A 24,977-nucleotide genomic window follows, 5' to 3' on the forward strand; every position below is an offset into this window, starting at 1 on the left:
AAGCAGGACAACAACTTTCCAAAGTCACAGATTTCCTCTGGATCAGACAGCTGCTGACTCACTGTCTAAGTAAGACAAACTACACACACACGGTTTCTGTGGAGTCACACACACACACACACACACACACACACACACACACACACACACACACACACACACCCTCTCTGAACTGTGTGGCTTTAAACAGGATGTTGTCTTCCTATCTGAGGAGATGAGGGGGGGGGGGTGTGAAGGGCAGGAGGGTAAGAGAAGATAAAGAGAAGAGGGAAGAGAGGGGAAGGGTTCTTGAGGGTTGTTCTAGGCCCTGAACAGACTGAATCTCTACAACCAGCATCAGTTGGTAGGCAGTTGATCACCAGGAGTTTTACCAGGTTCCGCAAAATTGTGTGTGTGTGTTTGTTCTGTGTGCCGTACCTGTCGGTTGGTGTCTCCGGGGCGGAGCCTGTAGGTGTTGTGGAGGCGGAACGAGGAGGAAGGGGCGGCTTCTCATCTTCCCCATCTGACCAATCACATAGAGAGAGTTAACACTTGACCAATCAGAGAAAGAGACAGAGTGAGAGATGGAGCGAGAGACAGAGTGAGAGATGGAGCGAGAGACAGAGTGAGAGATGGAGCGAGAGACAGAGTGAGAGATGGAGCGAGAGACAGAGTGAGAGATGGAGCGAGAGACAGAGTGAGAGATGGAGCGAGAGACAGAGTGAGAGATGGAGCGAGAGACAGAGTGAGAGATGGAGCGAGAGACAGAGCGAGAGAGAGTGAGAGATGGAGCGAGAGACAGAGCGAGAGAGAGTGAGAGATGGAGCGAGAGACAGAGCGAGAGAGAGTGAGAGATGGAGCGAGAGACAGACAAAGAGATACTGGTCTCTCAGAGCGTTCAGTCACCCCACTGACATCCCTATCAGATCACAGTTAACAGTCACCCCACTGACATCCCTATCAGATCACAGTTAACAGTCACCCCACTGACATCCCTATCAGATCACAGTTAACAGTCACCCCACTGACATCCCTATCAGATCACAGTTACCAGTCACCCCACTGACATCCCTATCAGATCACAGTTACCAGTCACCCCACTGACATCCCTATCAGATCACAGTTAACAGTCAGTCCACCCCACTGACATCCCTATCAGATCACAGTTAACAGTCAGTCCACCCCACTCCACTGACATCCCTATCAGATCACAGTTAACAGTCAGTCCACCCCACTGACATCCCTATCAGATCACAGTTACCAGTCACCCCACTGACATCCCTATCAGATCACAGTTAACAGTCACCCCACTGACATCCCTATCAGATCACAGTTAACAGTCACCCCACTGACATCCCTATCAGATCACAGTTAACAGTCACCCCACTGACATCCCTATCAGATCACAGTTAACAGTCACCCCACTGACATCCCTATCAGATCACAGTTAACAGTCACCCCACTGACATCCCTATCAGATCACAGTTAACAGTCACCCCACTGACATCCCTATCAGATCACAGTTAACAGTCAGTCCACCCCACTGACACCCCTATCAGATCACAGTTAACAGTCAGTCCACCCCACTGACACCCCTATCAGACCACAGTTAACAGTCAGTCCACCCCACTGACAACCCTATCAGACCACAGTTAACAGTCAGTCCACCCCACTGACATCCCTATCAGATCACAGTTAACAGTCAGTCCACCCCACTGACATCCCTATCAGATCACAGTTAACAGTCAGTCCACCCCACTGACATCCCTATCAGACCACAGTTAACAGTCAGTCCACCCCACTGACATCCCTATCAGATCACAGTTAACAGTCAGTCCACCCCACTGACATCCCTATCAGATCACAGTTAACAGTCAGTCCACCCCACTGACAACCCTATCAGACCACAGTTAACAGTCAGTCCACCCCACTGACATCCCTATCAGATCACAGTTAACAGTCAGTCCACCCCACTGACATCCCTATCAGATCACAGTTAACAGTCAGTCCACCCCACTGACATCCCTATCAGATCACAGTTAACAGTCAGTCCACCCCACTGACAACCCTATCAGATCACAGTTACCAGTCACCCCACTGACATCCCTATCAGATCACAGTTAACAGTCAGTCCACCCCACTGACATCCCTATCAGATCACAGCTCAATCAATCTACCTGAAAAGAGCAATACTCAAATCATGAGGCATCAAAGCCAAAGGAACTGAGTAATATTAAGAAATGCTATAGATGGAAGGAATGCAGTTTGGAAATCTACCAAAAAAACAATTAGGCAACAACAAATTCAATCCCTTTCAGACAACTTCCTGGACAAAAGGTTTCACTGTTATAGTGAAGGTGTAGAAAACCTAAACAGTATTTTTGACCTCTCAGCTTCCCTGTCAAATCTAATCATTTCAAACAGAAACCCAAAGAAAATGAACAACAATGCCAAATGGGTTGATGAAGAATGCAAAAACCTAAGAAAGAAATTGAGAAACCTGTCCAACCAAAAACATAGAGACCCAGAAAACCTGAGTCTACGCCTTCACTATGGTGAAACACTAAAACAATACAGAAATACACTACGGAAAAAGAAGGAACAGCATGTCAGAAATCAGCTCCTTGTAACTGAAGAATCCATAGAATCTAACCACTTCTGGGAAAATTGGAAAGCACTCAAAGAGTTATCTATCCAAAACAGAGATGTGTGGATAAACCACTTCTCCAATCTTTTTGGCTCTATAACAAAGGACAAACTGCAAAAACGTATACATGATCAAATACAAATCTTAGAATCAACTATTGAAGACTTCCAGAACCCACTGGATTCTCCAATGACATTTAATGAACTACAGGACAAAATACAAACCCTCAAACCCAAAAAGAAATGTGGTGTTGATGGTATCCTAAATGAAATGATAAAATATACAGACAACACATTCCAATTGGCTAAACTTAAACTCTTTAACATCATCCTTAGCTCTGGCATCTTCCCCAATATTTGGAACCAAGGACTGATCACCCCAATCCACAAAAGTGGAGACAAATTTGACCCCAATAAGTACCGGGGGAAATGTGAAAACAGCAACCTTGGGAAAATCCCCTGCATTATCATTAACAGTAGACTCGTACATTTCCTCAGTGAAAACAATGTACTGAGCAAATGTCAAATTGGCTTTCTACCAAATTACCGTACGACTGACCACGTATTCACCCTGCACACCCTAATTGACAAATAAATCAAAACAAAAGCAAAGTCTTTTCACGCTTTGTTGATTTCCATAAAGCTTTTGACTCAATTTGGCATGAGGGTCTGCTATACTGGTCACCCCCAAAGCAAACACCTCCTTTGGCCGCTTTTCCTTCCAGTTCTCTGCTGCCAATGACTGGAACGAATTGCAAAAATAATAAAATAAAAAAATAACTGAAGTTGGAGACTTATATCTCCTTCACTAACTTTAAGTGTCAGCTGTCAGAGCAGCTTACCGATCGCTGCAGCTGTACACAGCCCATCTGTAAATAACCCATCCAACCAACTACCTACCTCATCCCCATATTTGTTTTTTGTTTTTCTGCTCTTTTGCACACCAGTATTTCTACTTGCACAGCCTCATCTGCACATCTATCACTCCAGTGTAAATTGCTAAATTGATTTGCCACTATTGGCCTATTTATTGCCTTACCTCCCTAATCTTACTACATTTGCACACACTGCACATAGATTTTTCTATTGTGTTATTGACTGTACGTTTATTTATCCCGTGTGTAACTCCGTGTTGTAGTTTTTGTCGCACTGCTTTGCTTTATCCTGGACAGGTCGCAGTTGAACATGAGAACTTGTTCTCAACTGACCTTCCTGGTTAAATAAAGGTTAAATATATATATTTTTAAATAAATAAATACAAATTGATGGAAAGTGGTGTTGGGGGGGAAAACATACAACATGTACACAAACAACAAGTGTTAAAGTTGGCAAAAACTTTCTTTCCACAGGGCCGGGGGGTGAGACAGGGATGCAGCTTAAGCCCCACCCTCTTCAACACATATATATGAATTGGCCTCACCCTACTAGAATCTGAAGTCAAATGTCTACTGATGATCTGGTGCTTCTGTCCCCAACCAAGGAGGGCCTACAGCAACACCTAGATCTTCTGCACAGATTCTGCCAGACCTGGGGCCTGACAGTAAATCTCAGTAAGAGAAAAATAATGGTGTTACAAAAAAGGTCCAGTTACCAGGACCATAAATACAAATTCTATCTAGACACCATTGCCCTTGAGCACACACAAAAAAATATACATACCTCGGCCTAAACATCAGCACCACGGGTAACTTCCACAAAGCTGTAAAGAAGCTGAGAAATGAGGCAAGAAGGGCCTTCTACGCTAACAAAAGGAACATCAAATTCAACATCCAAATTAGGATCTGGCTAAAAATACTCAGTTATAAAACCCATTGCCCGTTATGGTTGTGAGGTCTGGGGTCCGCTCACCGGCCAAGAATTCACAAAATGGGGCAAAAACACCAAATAATGCATGCAGAGCAGAATCGGGCCGATGCCCGCTAATTATAAATTCCAGAAAATAAATTCTACAACCACCTAAAAGGAAGCGATTCCCAAACCTTTAATAAAAAAGCCATCACCTACAGAAGAGTCCGCTAAGCAAGCTGGTCCTGGGGCTCTGTTCACAAACACAGACAGACCCCTAGGACAGCAACACAATAAGACAAAAAACAATATCGGTCATCTCAATGTTGCTAAACTCTTTTGGGTGTACCTGAGTAGTCCCTGTCCTCTGGGATGCTCTCCTCTCTGTCTACGGGGTACAGTAGAGTGCTGACCAGTCCCTGGCTGGGCTGGAGGTACAACAGGACCAGCTCTGGGAGGCTCTTAAACCGTTTCGGCTGCACCCCCTGAGACGTCTGAGAGAGGGAGAGAGGAGCAGGAGAGAGAGTAGGCACTTCAAAGAAATACACTGGTGCAGAGACACGTCACACTCTGGACAGCACGTTCAGAATAAAGCTGGGTGGGTAGGTAGGTAGGTAGGTAGGTAGGTAGGTAGGTAGGTAGGTAGGTAGGTAGGTTGAAGATTGGTTGGTTGATAGTAGATTGATAGGTAGGTATGTAGGTAGGTAGGTACTAGATTGGTAGGTCGGTAGTAGATTGGTAGCAGATTGGTAGCTAGGTAGTAGTTTGTTTGTTAGGTAGGTATTTGATGGCTTGATAGTTAGGCAGCTAAGTAGTAGGTAGGTAGGCTTGATAGTTAGGCAGCTAAGTAGTAGGTAGGTAGGTAGGTAGGTAGGTAGGTAGGTAGGTAGGTAGGTAGGTAGGTAGGTAGGTAGGTAGGTAGGTAGGTAGGTAGAAGATTGGTTGGTTGGTAGTAGGTAGGTAGGTAGATTAGTAGGTACTAGATTGTTAGGTACTAGATTGGTAGGTAGGTATGTAGGATATTGGTAGGTAGGTACTAGATTGGTAGGTAGGTCTTAGAATAAAGCTGGGTAGGTCGCATATTGGTTGGTAGGTAGATAGGTAGGTCACAGTTTGGTAGAAGAGTAGGTAGTAGATTGGTAGGTAGCAGTTTGGTAGGTAGGAAGGTAGAAGAGTAGGTAGTAGATTGGTAGGTAGGGAGGTAGGTAGGTAGGTAGGTAGGTAGGTAGGTAGGTAGGTAGGTAGGTAGGTAGGTAGGTAGGTAGGTAGGTAAGCAGTAGTTTGGTTGGTGGGTAGGTAGTAGATTGGTCAGTTTGTTAGGTAGGTACAGTGAGGGAAAAAAGTATTTGATCCCCTGCTGATTTTGTACGTTTGCCCACTGACAAAGAAATCAGTCTATCATTTTAATGGTAGGTTTATTTCAACAGTGAGAGACAGAATAACAACAAAAAAATCCAGTGAAACACATGTCAAAAATGTTATAAATTGATTTGCATTTTAATGAGGGAAATAAGTATTTGACTCCTCTGCAAAACATTACTTAGTACTTGGTGGCAAAACCCTTGTTGCCAATCACAGAGGTCAGACGTTTCTTGTAGTTGGCCACCAGGTTTGCACACATCTCAGGAGGGATTTTGTCCCACTCCTCTTTGCAGATCTTCTCCACGTCATTAAGGTTTCGAGGCTGACGTTTGGCAACTCGAACCTTCAGCTCCCTCCACAGATTTTCTATGGGATTACGGTCTGGCTAGGCCACTCCAGGTCCTTAATGTGCTTCTTCTTGAGCCACTCCTTTGTTGCCTTGGCTGTGTGTTTTGGGTCATTGTCATGCTGGAATACCCATTCACAACCCATTTTCAATGCCCTGGCTGAGGGAAGGAGGTTCTCACCCAAGATTTGACGGTACATGACCCCATCCAACGGCCCTTTGATGCAGTGAAGTTGTTCTGTCCCCTTAGCAGAAAAACACCCCAAAGCATAATGTTTTCACCTCTATGTTTGACGATGGGGATGGTGTTCTTGGGGTCATAGGCAGCATTCCTCCTCCTCCAAACACGACGACTTGAGTGGATGCCAAAGAGCTTCATTTTGGTCTCATCTGACCACAACACTTTCACCCAGTTGTCCTCTGAATCATTCAGATGTTCATTGGCAAACGTCAGACGGGCATGTGTATTTGCTTTCTTGAGCAGGGAGACCTTGCAGGCGCTGCAGGATTTCAGTCCTTCACGGCGTAGTGTGTTACCAATTGTTTTCTTGGTGACTATGGTCCCAGCTGCCTTGAGATCATTGACAAGATCCTCCCGTGTAGTTCTGGGCTGATTCCTCACCGTTCTCATGATCATTGCATCTCCACGAGGTGAGATCTAGCATGGAGCCCCAGGCAGAGGGAGATTGACAGTTATTTTGTGTTTCTTCCATTTGCGAATAATCGCACCAACTGTTGTCACCTTCTCACCAAGCTGCTTGGCGATGGTCTTGTAGCCCATTCCAGCCTTGTGTAGGTCTACAATCTTGTCCCTGACATCCTTGGAGATCTCTTTGGTCTTGGCCATGGTGTTGAGTTTGGAATCTGATTGATTGATTGCTTCTGTGGATAGGTGTCTTTTATACAGGTAACAAACTGAGATTAGGAGCACTCCCTTTAAGAGTGTGCTCCTAATCTCAGCTCGTTACCTGTATAAAAGACACCTGGGAGTAGATTGGTAGGTAGATAGTAGATGGTAGATTGGTATGTAGGTAGTAGATTGGTATGTAGGTAGTAGATTGGTATGTAGGTAGTAGATTGGTAGGCAGATAGTAGATTGGTAGGCAGATAGTAGATTGGTAGGCAGATAGTAGATTTTTAGGTAGGTAGTAGATTGTTATGTAGATAGTAGATTGGTATGTAGGTAGTAGATTGGTATGTAGGTAGTAGATTGGTATGTAGGTAGTAGATTTTTAGGTAGGTAGTAGATTGTTAGGCAGATAGTAGATTGTTAGGTAGGTAGTAGATTGTTAGGCAGATAGTAGATTGTTAGGCAGATAGTAGATTGTTAGGCAGATAGTAGATTGTTAGGCAGATAGTAGATTGTTAGATAGCAGATAGGCAGGCAGATTGACTGGCAGGCAGATAGTAGATTGTTGCAGGCAGAGATCTGGCAGGCAGGCAGTAGATGGTGCAGATAGTAGATTGTTAGGTAGATAGTAGATTGTTAGGTAGGTAGATAGTAGAGGTAACAGTTGTTAGGTAGATAGTAGATTGTTAGGTAGATAGTAGATTGTTAGGTAGATAGTAGATTGTTAGGTAGATAGTAGATTGTTAGGTAGATAGTAGATTGTTAGGCAGATAGTAGATTGTTAGACTGTTAGAGATAGGCAGACAGCAGACTTGTTAGCAGACTGTTAGGCAGATAGCAGACTGTTAGATAGACTGGCAGGCAGACAGTAGGCAGATTGTTAGGTAGACAGTAGACTGTGGCAGACAGCAGACTGGCAGTCAGAGACAGCAGACTGGCAGGCAGATAGCAGATCAGGCAGACAGCAGACTGTTAGGCAGATAGCAGATGTTAGCAGAGATTGTTAGCAGACTAGATAGCAGACTGTAGATTGTTAGGTAGATAGGGCAGATAGTAGACTTGTTAGGTAGATAGTAGATTGATTGTTAGCAGATAGTTAGGATAGTAGATTGTTAGGTAGATAGTAGATTGTTAGGTAGATAGTAGATTGTTAGGTAGATAGTAGATTGTTAGGTAGATAGTAGATTGTTAGGTAGATAGTAGATTGTTAGGTAGATAGTAGATTGTTAGGTAGATAGTAGATTGTTAGGTAGATAGTAGATTGTTAGGTAGATAGTAGATTGTTAGGTAGATAGTAGATTGTTAGGTAGATAGTAGATTGTTAGGTAGATAGTAGATTGTTAGGTAGATAGTAGATTGATCTCGGTAGCTCAGTGTCTGAATGTGCAGCATCACGTTCTGTTCATTGATATGTGTTGGAGGGTTTACAGTGGGAGGCTGTAAAACCTTAAGGCTCTCAACTGTCAATGGGGGTGGAGCCTGGCAGCCACATTCACTCTGTTTCAGTGATGTTTCATTGAACTGAAGTCTTGGTAAACCAAATGATTTGGTGAAGCGAAACAGAGAAATCAGTGTGGATTCCAGACAAGGGACCAGGAGTGTGGGGGGGGTTATTATGATATGTGAGTGCGTGTTGTGGGGGGATTGGAGACTCTTCCAGCTGCTAGACACAGAGCACAAAGAGACTGCTGTGTGTTTGTGTGCATGTGTGTGTCAGCTCAGAGCCAACACCAGCACCAGAGCCTGCCAGTTCCTACTGATCCAGACACACAGCATACAGTGGGGCAAAAAAGTATTTAGTCAGCCACCAATTGTGCAAGTTCTCCCACTTAAAAAGATGAGAGAGGCCTGCAATTTTCATCATAGGTACACTTCAACTATGACAGACAAAATGAGAAAAAAAATCCAGAAAAATCACATTGTACGATTTTTTATGAATTTATTTGCAAATAATGGTGGAAAATAAAGTATTTGGTCACCTATAGTTGATGGGTACCTATGATGAAAATTACAGGCCTCTCATCTTTTTAAGTGGGGGAACTTGCACAGTTGGTGGCTGACTAAATACTTTTTTGCCCCACTGTATACACACTAGATATGCAAAGAAAGAAATACCAACTCACACCCATTGGTGTGTATGGAGGTGGTGTATAATGGTACCTGGACCGCCAAGAATCCCTCTTCATCTGGGAGAACCCTATAGGTGTGGACATGCTTCTGAAACCTAGAGAGGAAGGAGAAAGGAGAGAGAGAGAAAGGAGAGAGAGAGAGAGAGCGGGAGAGGAAGGAGAGCGAGAGAGAGAGCAGGAGAGGAAGGAGAGAGAGAGAGAAAGGAGAGAGAGAGAGCGGGAGAGAAAGGAGAGAGAGAGAGAGCGGAAGGAGAGAGAGAGAGCGGAAGGAGAGAGAGAGAGAGCGGAAGGAGAGAGAGAGAGAGCGGAAGGAGAGAGAGAGAGAGCGGAAGGAGAGAGAGAGAGAGCGGGAGAGAAAGAGAGAGCGGGAGAGAAAGGAGAGAGAGAGAGCGGGAGAGAAAGGAGAGAGAGAGAGCGGGAGAGAAAGGAGAGAGAGAGAAAGGGAGAGAAAGGAGAGAGAGAGAGAGGGAGAGAAAGGAGAGAGAGAGAGAGAGAGAGAGGAGAGAAAGGAGAGAGAGAGAAAGGGAGAGAAAGGAGAGAGAGAGAAAGGGAGAGGAAGGAGAGAGAGAGAGCGGAAGGAGAGAGAGAGAGCGGAAGGAGAGAGAGAGAGAGCGGAAGGAGAGAGAGAGAGAGCGGGAGAGAAAGGAGAGAGAGAGAGAGGGAGAGAAAGGAGAGAGAGAGAGCGGGAGAGAAAGGAGAGAGAGAGCGGGAGAGAGAGAGAAAGGGAGAGAAAGGAGAGAGAGAGAAAGGGAGAGAAAGGAGAGAGAGAGAGAGGGAAGAAAGAGAGAGAGAGCGGAAGGAGAGAGAAAGGGAGCGGAAGGAGAGAGAGAGAAAGGGAGAGAAAGGAGAGAGAGAGAAAGGAGAGAGAGAGAGAGAAGAGAGAAAGAGAGAGAGAGAGAGAGGAAGGAGAGAGAGAGAGAAAGAGAGAAAGGAGAGAGAGAGAGAGAGAGAAAGGAGAGAGAGAGAGAGAGAGAGAGAGAGAGAGAGAAAGAGAGAAAGGAGAGAGAGAGGAGAGAAAGAGAGAGGAGAGGGGGGAGAGAGAGAGAGGGAGAGGAAGGAGAGAGAGAGAGGGGAGAGGAAGGAGAGAGAGAGAGGGAGAGGGAGGAGAGAGAGAGAGAGGGAGAGGGAGGAGAGGGAGAGGGGAGAGGGAGGAGAGGAAGGAGAGGGAGAGGAAGGAGAGGGAGAGGAAGGAGAGGGAGAGGAAGGAGAGGGAGAGGAAGGAGAGGGAGAGGAAGGAGAGAGAGGAAGGAGAGAGAGAGGAAGGAGAGAGAGAGGGAGAGGGAGAGAGAGAGAGAGGGAGGGAGAGGAAGGAGAGAGAGAGAGGGAGGGAGAGGAAGGAGAGAGAGAGAGGGAGGGAGAGGAAGGAGAGAGAGAGAGAGAGGGAGGGAGAGGAAGGAGAGAGAGAGAGGGAGGGAGAGGAAGGAGAGAGAGAGAGAGGGGGAGAGGAAGGAGAGAGAGAGAGAGAGGGAGAGGAAGGAGAGAGAGAGAGCGGGAGAGAAAGGAGAGAGAGAGAGCGGGAGAGAAAGAGAGCGGGAGAGAAAGGAGGAGAGAGAGAGAGAGAGAGAGAGAAAGGGGAGAGAAAGGAGAGAGAAGGAGAGAGAGAGGGGGAGAGGAAGGAGAGAGAGAGAGAGAAGGAAGGGAGAGGAAGGAAGGAGAGAGAGAGAAAGGAGAGAGAGAGCGGGAGAGAGAGAGAGGGAGAGGAAGGAGAGAGAGAGGGAGGGAGAGGAAGGAGAGAGAGAGAGGGAGAGGAAGGAGAGAGAGAGAGGGAGAGGAAGGAGAGAGAGAGAGGGAGAGGAAGGAGAGAGAGAGAGGAAGGAGAGAGAGAGGAAGGAGAGAGAGAGGAAGGAGAGAGAGAGAGGGAGGGAGAGAGAGAGAGAGAGAGAGGGAGAGGAAGGAGAGAGAGAGGGAGAGAAGGAGAGGGAGGGAGAGGAAGGAGAGAGAGAGAGAGGAAGGAGAGAGAAGGGAGAGGAAGGAGAGAGAGAGGGGAGGAAGGAGAGAGAGAGGGAGAGGAAGGAGAGAGAGAGGGAGAGGAAGGAGAGAGAGAGGGAGAGGAAGGAGAGAGAGAGGGAGAGGAAGGAGAGAGAGAGGAGAGGAAGGAGAGAGAGAGGGAGAGGAAGGAGAGAGAGAGGGAGAGGAAGGAGAGAGAGAAAGGAGAGAGAGAGAGGAAGGAGAGAGAGAAAGGAGAGAGAGAGAGGAAGGAGAGAGAGAGAGGGAGAGGAAGGAGGGAGAGGAAGGAGAGAGAGAGAGCGGGAGAGGAAGGAGAGAGAGATGGAGAGAGAGATGGAGAGAGCAAGGAGAGAGCAAGCAGAGAGAGAGCGAGAAGAAGGAGAGAGCGAGCGAGGAAGGAGAGAGCAAAGGACGTTAAGAGGGATGAGAGGAGAAGAGAGAGGAGGGAGGAGTTGGAGAGGAGAAGAGAGAGGAGGGAGGAGTTGGAGAGGGAAGGGAGAGGAGGGAGGGGTTGGAGAGGGAAGGGAGAGAAGGGAGACATTAGTACTTTCACCACAGGAATTACAGATTCCCTGCAAAGTGTGTGATGGGGATCTGGAGGGAGTTTCAACCTGCTGCTGTCTGTCAAACTCAGGCAACATGGCATTACTGCTGATAGAACTTACTCACCCACACAATGGCAAGAAAAGCAAGAACACATATTTACCAAGGTTTCCTGTGTGTAAGTGTGTCATTGTGCTGCAATGTTGTCTATGCAAAACATGCCAGTTTGACCTAATTTTGCCTGCCTGCCTGCCTGCCTGCCTGCCTGGTCCAGCATCACTACTCTCGGTATTTGTAGTTGTCCACATATTCTAGGTGTCTGGTTAGACTGTTAGACGGTTAGACTGTAAACGCTCCTCCCAGACTCACATCCCGGGACCACCCATACGTAGAATGTATGCACACATGACTGACTGTAAGTCGCTTTGGATAAAAGCGTCTGCTAAATGGCATATATTACTATTACTATTATCAAACATCTCCAATCCAAAGTTAAATCAAGAATTGGCTTCCTATTTCCCAACAAAGTCTCCTTCACTCATGCTGCCAAACATACCCTCGTAAAACTGACCATCCTACCAATCCTCGACTTTGGCGATGTCATTTACAAAATAGCCTCCAACCCTCTACTCAATAAATTGGATGCAGTCTATCACAGTGCCATCTGTTTTGTCACCAAAGCCCCATATACTACCCACCACTGCGACCTGTATGCTCTCGTTGGCTGGCCCTCGCTTCATATTCGTCGCCAAACCCACTGGCTCCAGGTCATCTACAAGACCCTGCTAGGTAAAGTCCCCCCTTATCTCAGCTCGCTGGTCACCATAGCAGCACCCACCTGTAGCACGCGCTCCAGCAGGTATATCTCTCTGGTCACCCCCAAAACCAATTCTTCCTTTGGCCACCTCTCCTTCCAGTTCTCTGCTGCCAATGACGGGAACGAACTACAGAAATCTCTGAAACTGGAAACACATATCTCCCTCACTAGCTTTAAGCACCAACTGTTAGAGCAGCTCACAGATGACTGCACCTGTATATAGCCCATCTATAATTTAGCCCAAACAACTACCTCTCCCCCTACTGTATTTATTTATTTATTTATTTAGCTCCTTTGCACCCCATTATTTCTATCTTTACTTTGCACATTCTTCCACTGCAAATCTACCATTCCAGTGTTTTACTTGCTATATTGTATTTACTTCGCCATGGCCTTTTTTTTGCCTTTACCTCCCTTATCTCATCTCCTTTAATCACATTGTATATCAACTTATTTTTCTACTGTATTATTGACTGTTTGTTTTACTCCATGTGTTGTTGTATCTGTCGAACTGCTTTGCTTTATCTTGGCCAGGTCGCAATTGTAAATGAGAACTTGTTCTCAACTGGCCTACCTGGTTAAATAAAGGTGTTCTCAACTGGCCTACCTGGTTAAATAAAGGTGTTCTCAACTTGCCTATCTGGTTAAATAAAGGTGTTCTCAACTAGCCTACCTGGTTAAATAAAGGTGTTCTCAACAAGCCTACCTGGTTAAATAAAGGTGTTCTCAACAAGCCTACCTGGTTAAATAAAGGTGTTCTCAACTAGCCTACCTGGTTAAATAAAGGTGTTCTCAACTGGCCTACCTGGTTAAATAAAGGTGTTCTCAACTGGCCTACCTGGTTAAATAAAGGTGTTCTCAACTTGCCTACCTGGTTAAATAAAGGTGTTCTCAACTAGCCTACCTGGTTAAATAAAGGTGTTCTCAACAAGCCTACCTGGTTAAATAAAGGTGTTCTCAACTGGCCTACCTGGTTAAATAAAGGTGTTCTCAACTAGCCTACCTGGTTAAATAAAGGTGTTCTCAACAAGCCTACCTGGTTAAATAAAGGTGTTCTCAACTAGCCTACCTGGTTAAATAAAGGTGAAATAAATAAATAAAAGAATGTGTGCCATTCAGAGGGTGAATGGGCAAGATATCCCTCTAGTGGTGTGGGGGCTGTAATTTGGCAAAGTGGGTGGGGTTATATCCTTCCTGTTTGGCCCTGTCCAGGGGTGTCCTCGGATGGGGCCACAGTGTCTCCTGACCCCTCCTGTCTCAGCCTCCAGTATTTATGCTGCAGTAGCTTGTGTCGGGGGGCTAGGGTCAGTTTGTTATATCTGAGTAATTCTCCTGTCCTATTCGGTGTCCTGTGTGAATCTAAGACATGATGGCTCTTGCTAACCTCTCTCCTTTCTTTCTCTCTCTCGGAGGACCTGAGCCCTAGACCATGCCCCAGGACCAGTCCACCTGGCCAGCTGCTGCTCCAGTTTCAACTGACCTGCCCCATGCCCCAGGACTACCTGACATGATGACTCCTTGCTGTCCCCAGTCCACCTGGCCATGCTGCTGCTCCAGGACTACCTGCCCCAGGACAACCTGATGACTCCTTGCTGTCCCCAGTCCACCTGGCCATGCTGCTGCTCCAGTTTCACCTGTTCTGCCTTACTATTATTTGACCATGCTGGTCATTTATGAACATTTGAACATCTTGGCCATGTTCTGTTATAATCTCCACCCGGCACAGCCAGAAGAGGACTGGCCACCCCACATAGCCTGGTTCCTCTCTAGGTTTCTTCCTAGGTTTTGGCCTTTCTAGGGAGTTTTTCCTAGCCACCGTGCTTCTACACCTGCATTGCTTGCTGTTTGGGGTTTTAGGCTGGGTTTCTGTACAGCACTTTGAGATATCAGCTGATGTACGAAGGGCTATATAAATAAAATTTGATTGAATTTGAAGACAAAATATGTAAGTGCCTTTGAACAGGGTATGGTAGTAGGTTCCCGGGTATGGTAGTAGGTTCCCGGGTATGGTAGTAGGTTCCCGGGTATGGTAGTAGGTTCCCGGCACACCGGTTTGTGTCTTATTGTTGCCACTGTTTTTCCCCCATATTTTGGGTGGTGTCTATCACTTCGGCAACACTGACCTTGTCCATAATGCTAATTAAGCTTGCTAAACATATACATATATGAGAGAGACAGAGACAAAGAGGGACTGAGAGAGAGACAGAGAGCGAGAGAAATATCCAAACCCTCTTACATGCGTGCGCGAGCATCGCACAATAAATTTAGAAATCCATGTTATTCAATTATTGCACCCACACTGCTCGCTCGCGTGCGTGCCAACGAGTGTCTGCGTTGCCAAGGGCTACAATATAACTCCTTTCTATTTCTGACACAGACCGTGCTGGAAGTCCTGCCTCTCCCATCTCCTCATTGGTTTATAGAAGCAGGTACCCACGTGCCATCTCCTCATTGGTTAAACCCACGTGGGTGATTGAAATACTATGAAAGTTTAGATGCCGATCACCATATAAGTTCAAGGATGAAAATGCCTAGGAGGAGAGATGACTAGAAACGATTCAGTTGGCCGTTTTATGTGTGGATTAATTGTCGGAGTAGAGGACCTTGTACATATCAGGTAAAATAACATCTCAATGTTTATATCCCAGGACAAATTAGCTAGCAACAGCAAGCTAGCTAAATAGGACACGTTAGCTAGCAAGTGCAAGCTAACTAGCTAAATTGCCATACATGTTTAATGCTTTTTGACCTGTCCCCAAATTAACGACATTGGTTCAGAGTTTGTTTTGATATTTTAACCTGCATGTCGTGATCGCGTTTGGTGTAGGGAGACTAAATAAAATGGCGCACGATGGCGTATGCGCACAGCCGGTTTGGGTTCCATGTTAGATAACTTTCTGGACATTTCACTCACAGTAAAGAAGGCATCAATCTAGCAGTAATAAACATCAACTATATATTCAGGCAAAATGGCAAAAGAAACACAATTGAAATTGATAAAAAACAAAACAAAAAAGATCACAGATGACAACTGTTTTGATGCCGATTGTAAAATTATAAGAAAAAAAATAGAAAACTATTCAACCAAAAGCACAGAGACCCAAATAATGGTGAATACACCTTCATTACTGACCAGGGCTCTATAAGAAACACTTACTGAGAACCAAAAAACACAGTACAACAGCAAGTAGCTGTTGAGTAGCTAATTGAACTATTACTGAGTCCATAAACACAAACAAATTCTGGCAAACTTGGGGAAAAAACTAAACGTATTTAAAAATCGAAATGAGGAATTAGTGATACAAAACTAGTGACATATGGACAAACACTTTTAAAACTCTCTACAACACCGAGCTCAAATTGACACAAACGCAGAACAAAGCCAAATTCATGAGGAGTTGAATGGATTACTGAAAAGGAGCTATAAAGGACAATCAAAATTACACTGGACTCCCCTAAACTATTACTACCAGGAGCTCTATAAGAAACTCTAAACTAAACTATACTGACCAGGGGCTCTATAAGAAACTAAACTATTACTGACCAGGAGCTCTAAGAAGAAACTAAACTATTACTGACCAGGAGCTCTATAAGAAACTAAACTATTACTGACCAGGAGCTCTATAAGAAACTAAACTATTACTGACCAGGGGCTCTATAAGAAAACTAAACTATTACTGACCAGGAGCTCTATAAGAAACTAAACTATTACTGACCAGGAGCTCTATAAGAAACTAAACTATTACTGACCAGGAGCTCTATAAGAAACTAAACTATTACTGACCAGGAGCTCTATAAGAAACTAAACTATTACTGACCAGGAGCTCTATAAGAAACTAAACTATTACTGACCAGGAGCTCTATAAGAAACTTCAGGCTCTCAAATTTTAAAAAGCCTGCAGACCTGATGGCATCCTAAACGAGATGCTCAAACTCACTAGTGCAAAATATCAATTGGCTTTATTAAAACTGTTTCATTTGATAATGAGTGTAGGTTATTTCCCTGACATCTGGAATCAAGGACTCATAACCCCAATCTTTAAGAACAGAGACAAATTTGACCCTAACAATTACAGAGGCTTTTGTGTGAACAGTAAGGTTTTCTGTATTATTATAAATGTAAGAGTTCTAAACTTCCTTAACTTTTTTGGGATAAGGGGCAGTATTCGGAAGTTCGGATGACTGAGGTGCCCAAAGTAAACTGCCTGTTACTCAGGCCCAGAAGCTAGGATATCCATATAATTGGTAGATTTGGATAGAAAACACTCCAAAACGGTTAAAATAATGTTTGTGAGTATAACAGAACTGATATGGCAGGCGAAAACCTGAGGAAAATACATCCAGGAAGTGGGATATTTTTGATGTGTGTAGTTTTCAATTGCCTGCCTTTACAGTATGTAATGAATTAGGACACAGATTGCAGTTCCTATGGCTTCCACTGGATGTCAACAGTCTTTAGACATTGTTTCAGGCTTGTTTTCTGAATAATTAGGAAGAATGAGGCCATTCTGTCAGTGGACTATAGAATGAACCAGAGCTGTTTTGCGCGCGTGACCGATTGCGCGCCGTTCATTGTTTTTCCTTTCTATTGAAGACGCTATTGTCCGGTTGAAATATTATCGATTATTTAGACAATAGACAACCTGAGGATTAATTATAAATATCGTTTGACATGTTGACGAACTTTACCGGTACTATTAGGATGTATTCATCTGCCTGCAGTTGAGCCAGTGGATTACTGAACAAAACACACCAACAAAACAGAGTATATAGAACATAAAGAGGAACTTTATCAAACAAAATTAACATTTATTATGTGACAGGGACTCGTGAGTGCAACCAGATTTAGATCAAAGGTAAGTGATTAATTTTCATCTCTATTTCTGACTTTTGTGACTCCTCTACTTGGCTTGAAAATGTTTGTATGCTTTTGTAAGGGAGGCGTTGTCCTCAGATAATCGCATGGTATGCTTTCGCTGTAAAGCCTATCCTAAAAAGGTTTTAATAAGCACAATGTCTTGAGTAAACGCCAAATTGGATTTGTAACAAAACATCACACAACTCAGCATATTTACACCCTACACACCCTGATAGATAAACATGTCCACCAAAATAATACCAAAATGTACGCTTGCTTTATCGACTTCCAAAAGGCATTTGATTCTATTTGGCATACAGGACTGTTCTACAAAGTTATTGAAAGTGGTAGGGGGTAAAACATATGACACAATTAAATCAATGTATACTGGCAATACGTGCAGCATTAAAATTGGTAAGAAAATAACTGAATTCTTTAACCAGGGGCGGGGCCTTCGCCAGGGTTGCAATCTGAGCCCTGCACTCTTCAATATTTACATTAACGACTTGGCCACTATTCTAGAAAAATGCTCAGCCCCTGATGCTCCACAATTCAGAAGTTAAATGCCTACTCTTCGCAGATGACCTATGCCTGCTGTCACCCACAGCACATGGCCTACAGCAGAGCCTGGACCTGCTAGAGCAGTTTTCGTGTGTGCAGTTTTCTATATATTTTGTACCAATTGAGAACTTTGGACTAATTCCCTGAGATCTGGATCTTCTTTGAAAAATCCTTATTTTAGTATTTTTGGGGAATACTGCCAAATTACTTAGGTTTAAAAATAAGTTCAACTGGACACCTTAATGAGGCAGTGAATAAACAGAGAGAAAGTACACAGGGCATTCTACGCCATTAAAAAACAAATCCAAATTGAAATACCTAATTTAATGTGTATTTGAACCAATTGCACATTATGGCAGCGAGGTGTGGGGTACACTTGAAAAACAAGATTTCATCAAATGGGACAAACACCCCATTGAAACACTGCATGCAGAGTTCTGTAAGATTCTCCTACATGTCCAGAGGAAAACTACAAACAATGCATGCAGGGCAGAATTAGTTTTCATAACAATCGGAAATTGGTATTTTTGGACACCGATTTTGACAAATTATTATTTATTTTTTTACACCTTTATTTAATCTTTATTTAACTAGGCAAGTCAGTTAAGAACACATTCTTATTTTCAATGACGGCCTAGGAACGGTGGGTTAACTGCCTCTTTCAGGGGCAGAACGACAGATTTTTACCTTGTCAGCTCGGGGGATTAAATCTTGCAACCTTACAATTAACTAGTCCAACGCTCTAACCACCTGATTACATTGCACTCCACGAGGAGACTGCCTGTTACGCGAATGCAGTAAGCCAAGGTAAGTTGCTAGCTAGCATTAAATTTAACTTATAAAAAACAATCAATCAATCAATCATAATCACTAGTTAACTACACATGGTTGATGATATTACTAGTTTATCTAATGTGTCCTGCGTTGCATATAATCGATGCGGTGCGTATCTTTGTTCAAATGTGTACCTAACCATAAACACCAATGCCTTTCTTAAAATCAATACACAGAAGTATATTTGTTTAAACCTGCATATTTAGCGAAAAGAAATCCAGGTTAGCAGGCAATATTAACCAGGTGAAATTATGTCACTTCTCAAACGTTCATTGCATGCAGAGTCATTGATTATGCAAGAATGGGCTGCCATCAGTCAGGATGTGGACCAGAAGTTAATTGACAGCATGCCAGGGCAGATTGAAAAAGAAGGGTCAACACTGCAAATATTGACTCTTTGCATCAACTTCATGTAATTGTCAATAAAAGCCTTTGACACTTATGAAATGCTTGTAATTATACTTCACTATTCCATAGTAACATCTGACAAAAATATCTAAAGACACTGAAGTGTAAATTAATATTTGTGTCATTCTCAAAACTTTTGGCCACGACTGTACATTGTTACGTCGTGCCAAAAAAGCAAATTGAATTGAGGGAGAGTCAGAGAGAGACCGACCGACCGAAAGAGAGACAGACCGACCGACCGAGAGAGAGACCGACCGACCGAGAGAGAAAGAGACTGCCAGACCGACCGAGAGAGACCGCCCGATAGACAGACAGACCGACAGACCGACCGAGAGACAGACAGACAGAGACAGACACACACAGACAGACAGAGAGACAGACAGAGACAGAGAGAGAGACACACAGACAGACAGACAGACAGACAGAGACAGAGAGAGAGACACAGACAGACAGACAGAGACAGACACACACAGAGAGAGATCGCCAGACCGCCCCAAGACAGACAGACAGACAGACAGACAGAGAGAGAGAGACACAGACAGACAGAGAGACAGACAGAGACAGAGACAGACAGAGAGAGAGAGAGACACAGACAGACAGAGACCTCCCTGCCTACATGTCAGTACCTTCTTCTCTCCCTGAGTGTAAAGCAACAGGCTATCAATAACATCATGTCTATAGGAAACTTTGGCTGCTACCACCTCATCAGTTGTTTTACATCAGAACACATCTGGCGACCATGTTGCTAAAACATAACACTCAGAGAGGAAACACAAATAGTTAGATCTGATTCAGACTATTCCACCCACCTACCTACCAACGCACACACACACACACACACACACATGTAAGGGTGAGCCACAAGGCTGGGTCAACTGTTCTATTTTTAGCATTTTCATAAAGATTTTTTTTCCAGGCTACATCTGGCGATCACACGGGTATGAGGAAGAGGAAATCACACTCCAAAACAAGCTGAGATGTTTGAAAAAACACACACAGTCCTTCACGGTGTGTGTGAGTGGTGGAGAGGAGTTAGACATCTCTTCCTGCTCTGATCTCATAGGGTAGTTGGCTACTGTAGAACACTGCTATTGTTCCTGTTGCAACACTCAACTATACCAGGAATACAACTTGAGACACCGCATGCAGAATTCTGCAAAAATATCCTCCGTGTACAACGTAAAACGCCAAATAATGCATGCAGAGCAGAATTTGGCCGATACCCACTAATTATCAAAATCCAGAAAAGAGCCGTTAAATTCTACAACCACCTAAAAGGAAGCGATTCCCAAACCTTCCATAACAAAGCCATCACCTACAGAGAAATTAACCCGGAGAAGAGTTCCCTAAGCAAGCTGGTCCTGGGGCTCTGTTCACAAACACACCCCACAGAGCCAGGACAGCAACACAATTAGACCCAACCAAATCATGACAAAAAACAAAAATATAATTATTTCCTATATGTCAAGTAATTAACAAAAAAAAACAGAGCAAACTAGAATGCTATTTGTCCCTAAACAGAGAGTACATTGTGGCAGAATACCTGACCACTGTGACTGACTCAAAACATGAAGGAAAGCTTTCACTATGTACTGTGAGCATAGCCTTGCTATTGAGAGAGGCTGCCATAGCCAGTCTTCTGGAGAGCCAGGTCTGCCTATGTGCACACTGCCCACACGATGAGGTGGAAACTGAGCTGCACTTCCTCACCTCCTGCCAAATGTATGACCATATTAGAGACACATATTTCCCTCAGACTACACAGACCAACAAAGAATTTGAAAACAAAATCTATTTTTTATCAACTCCCATATCTATTGGGTACAATACCACAGTGTCAAATCACAGCAGCAAGATTTGTGACCTGTTTTGCCCCAAGAAAAGAGCAACCAATGAAGAATAAACATTGTAAAAATAAACTATATTTACTGTCTATTTATTTCCCTTCCATACTTAAACTATTTGCACCTTCCCCTTACATAACCAATAATATAACATTTCAAATGTCTATATTACGTAAAAACATTTGTGAGTGCAATGTTTACTGTTAATTTATGATTGTTTACTGAACTTTTGTTTATGGTCAATTTCACTTGCTTTGGCAATGTAAACATATGTTCCCCAAGTCAATAAAGGCCGTTGAATTGAATTGAGAGCGGAGAGAGAGCGAGAGGAGAAATGGAGAGAAAGAGAGAGATATGGTAGAGTGGGAGTTAGCGGGCTGAGAGCTAAGAGGTCAACAGTAAGCTTCACCCCCTATGTGTGAGTTTATGATAAACCCAGTGCTGTGTTTAGTGCACTATGCCTCCATCCCTCTGTTTCCCTCCGGTCCTCTCAAGTTTTCCCTCCGGTCCTCTCAAGTTTTCCCTCCGGTCCTCTCACGGTTTCCCTCCGGTCCTCTCACGGTTTCCCTCCGGTCCTCTCACGGTTTCCCTCCGGTCCTCTCACGGTTTCCCTCCGGTCCTCTCACGGCTTCCCTCCGGTCCTCTCACGGCTTCCCTCCGGTCCTCTCACGGCTTCCCTCCGGTCCTCTCACGGTTTCCCTCCGGTCCTCTCACGGTTTCCCTCCGGTCCTCTCACGGCTTCCCTCCGGTCCTCTCACGGCTTCCCTCCGGTCCTCTCACGGCTTCCCTCCGGTCCTCTCACGGCTTCCCTCCGGTCCTCTCACGGCTTCCCTCCGGTCCTCTCACGGCTTCCCTCCGGTCCTCTCACGGCTTCCCTCCGGTCCTCTCACGGCTTCCCTCCGGTCCTCTCAAAAGCCTTGAAGTTCATCAGTCCATGGTAAGATAAATAGTTTATAAATGGAGAACGTTCAGCACTATTGCTACCCTCCCTATGACTGGCCGTCCTGCAAAGATGACTGCAAGAGCACAGTGCAGAATGCTCAATGAGGTAAAGAAGAATCCTAGTGTCAGCTAAAGACTCACAGAAATCTCTGGAAGATCCTAACATCTCTGTTGACGAGTCTACGATACGTAAAACACTAAACAAGAATGGTGTTCATGGGAGGACACCACGGAAGAAGCCACTGCTGTCCAAAAACCCATTGCTGCACGTGTGACGTTTGCCAAAGAGCACCTGGATGTTCCACAGCGCTACTGGCTAAATATTCTGTGGACAGATTCAACTACAGTTGTGTTGTTTGGAAGGAACACACAACACTGTGTGTGGAGAAAAAAAGGCACAGCACACCAACATCAAAACCTCATCCCAACTGTAAAGTCTGGTGGAGGGAGCATCATGGTTTGGGGCTGCTTTGCTGCCTCAGGGGCTGGACAGCTTACTATCATCAACGGAAAAATGAATTCCAAAGTTTATCAAGATATTTGCAGAAGAATGTTAGGCTATCTGTCCAACAATTGAAGCGCAACAGAAGTTAGGTGATGCAACAGGACAACGACCCAAAATAAAGTAAATCAACAACAGAACGGCTTGAACAGAAGACATTACACCTTCTGGAGTGGCCCAGTCAGAGTCCTGACCTCAACTCTATTGAAATGCTGTGGCATGACCTCAATAGAGAAGTTCACACCAGACATCCCAACAATATTGTTGAACTGAAACAGTTTTGCAAAGAGGAATGGTCCAAACTCCTCCTGACCGTTGTGCAGGTCTGATCCACAACTACAGAAAACGTTTGGTAGAGATTATTGCTGCCAAAGGAGGGTCAACCTGTTATTAAATCTCAAGGGTTCACATACTTCTTCCACCCTGCACTGTGAATGTTTACACGGTGTGTTCAATAAAGACATGAACGATTAAAATTGTTAGTGTGTTATTAGTTTAAGCAGACTGTGTTTGTCTATTGTTTTGACTTTTTATGAGACATTTCTGCAGAAATCCAGGTGATTCTAAAGGGTTCACAGACTTGTTCGTCCCACTGTATCTGTAAACCACCACGTTGTCTCTGCACTCATCTTTTTAACACAGCCATTCCTACTTCCACAACACCTACACACTTCCCCACCTTCATCTGTGACAGTTGGTTCCACAGACAGATGACACGACTGTTCCTCTAACTCTCTGCAGTATCTGTCAACCACCACTTTTTATCAGTGCTCTGAAATATCAGCTAGCCCTATTTTCAGAAAATGCTCCTGTCTGATAGGAAGGGGAAGTGTGTGTGTGTGTGTGTGTGTGTGTGTCACACGCTAGGGAGAGGCCTGGGAGAGCTGTACATTTGTGTGAGGTGATGCCATGACAGCCACCAGGGAGAACTCCTGTCTCCTGTGTGTGTGTGACATGACATGTGACTAACGCTGTATTGTCTGGACCAGAAGACCTGTGTTTGTATTGTGCCTCGGTCATGTCTATGTTGTTTTACATGACCAAGTGACCTGACCAGGTAACACGTCTCTCTAAATACCACGGAGTAGATTGGAAATACTCATTGTATTAGACAGTAGTAGCGACAATGGCTGCCCATGCAACCCACTCGCATAGCGGACAGGACAAAGGCCCTGGTTCAATGATATGTAATCAACCCTTTTCCTCCCTTCCCTGAGCACTGTTTCCTACTTATTACCTCCACAATGATTATATTAGGCTGCATAGTAGTGATTGCGGTTTAAATATGGCTACTGTTGGCTGTAGAAAAACAAGACTACAAACTTAAATTGAGTTGTTGTGGCGAGTTGACAGGGGCTGTTTTAAGAAACTGACTTTTCCAGATAGTCCTAGTTAGTGAAATAACTAGTTAGTAGCAACAGCCGGATATCATTTTCCCTGTCGCTTACTGACTGCCACGATGTGTGTCCCTGCCAACCATGGGACAAATGAAAGACAGGCAACTCAGAAGTTTGAACCCTGCTAGTCTATCCTGAGTAAAGCCACACTTTCCCAATGATAACAGTAAATCCGGTTACTCACAGCACACACAAAGCGTACGCCCCGTTAACACTTTCGCTGTCCCGAACCAGGAAACTCCCGTCTCGTCCCGCGCGGGCCAGCAGCTCCTCGGCAGCAGCTCGACTCAGGTCCCGGTGATACCACAACGGAGGCGCTAGCCCCAGCGGCGACACCCCGCCGCCACCGGCCATCGCAACAGCCCCAGAAAACACACGGTTTCCTGAGTTAAACAAGCTGAACGAGGCGATAAATCGACAAAGATTCGAGTGCGAGTGGTGTGAATCAGAGTTGGGAAACGCGAGAAAAGTGAGAAGTTAATACTTCTCGGTGGGTCGTTTCTGACGCTTCCTCAGTTCCTGAAAGTCTGCCATAGAGGCTCCGCGGCGCTTCCCACGGAAATCATGGAGATGGAGCAAACCGGAGAGTGGGAGGCATTGCAGCTACTGCGATCTCAACTCTGTCCCTTTCGCTGTTCATTTCAACCAAGACACAAGACTAGGCCTCACAAAAAAATAAACGTAATTTTGTGTTGTGCATGTTTATGCAGCTTAATGTTTATTAATATAGTACTAACTAATAGGAATTCACTTCATGTTTTTAGTGTTGCATTTTCTATGCGAAGTGTGAGTACACCTAGTGGTCATAAAATAGCAGCGTTCCAACAGGACTGTTACTTAACACTTCTGTTTTGTTGTAAATGATTTTGTAAACCAAAAGCCTGATCCTTCAACCTATTCCTAAAGCTCAAATTAAATATGAATACGGGTATACTGTTTTACTCCATTCCACTCTCTACTTCCACACACACACACACACACACACACAGACAGACGGACAGAGAGAGTGAGGTGAGTGTGTGTGACCTCAGAGAGAGGCTGTGTATTAATAGCCATATTGACCATGTCCATCTTTCTGCTATTTCTGGCTATGTCATCAGACAGAGTGTGGTGTGTGATGTGTGTGTTCTGTAAGTGTGTGTGGAGGCTACATGAGTGTGAGTGTGTTTATGTGCTCATGTGAGAGAGTGTGTGCTGCATCCTAGGTAGCAGGGGCTATGGCCTGGT

At 44.6% G+C, this 24,977-nt stretch overlaps 1 pseudogene; it reads right to left on the reverse strand.

Annotated features, from left to right (window-relative positions):
• Nucleotides 1-24,362, reverse strand: part of LOC127918805 (phosphatidylinositol 3,4,5-trisphosphate 5-phosphatase 2A-like) — a 74,042-nt pseudogene extending 49,680 nt beyond the window's left edge.
• Nucleotides 24,363-24,977: the final 615 nt, after the last annotated feature.

Source organism: Oncorhynchus keta, chromosome 1, assembly GCF_023373465.1.
Source record: "Oncorhynchus keta strain PuntledgeMale-10-30-2019 chromosome 1, Oket_V2, whole genome shotgun sequence".
NCBI lineage: Eukaryota > Metazoa > Chordata > Actinopteri > Salmoniformes > Salmonidae > Oncorhynchus > Oncorhynchus keta.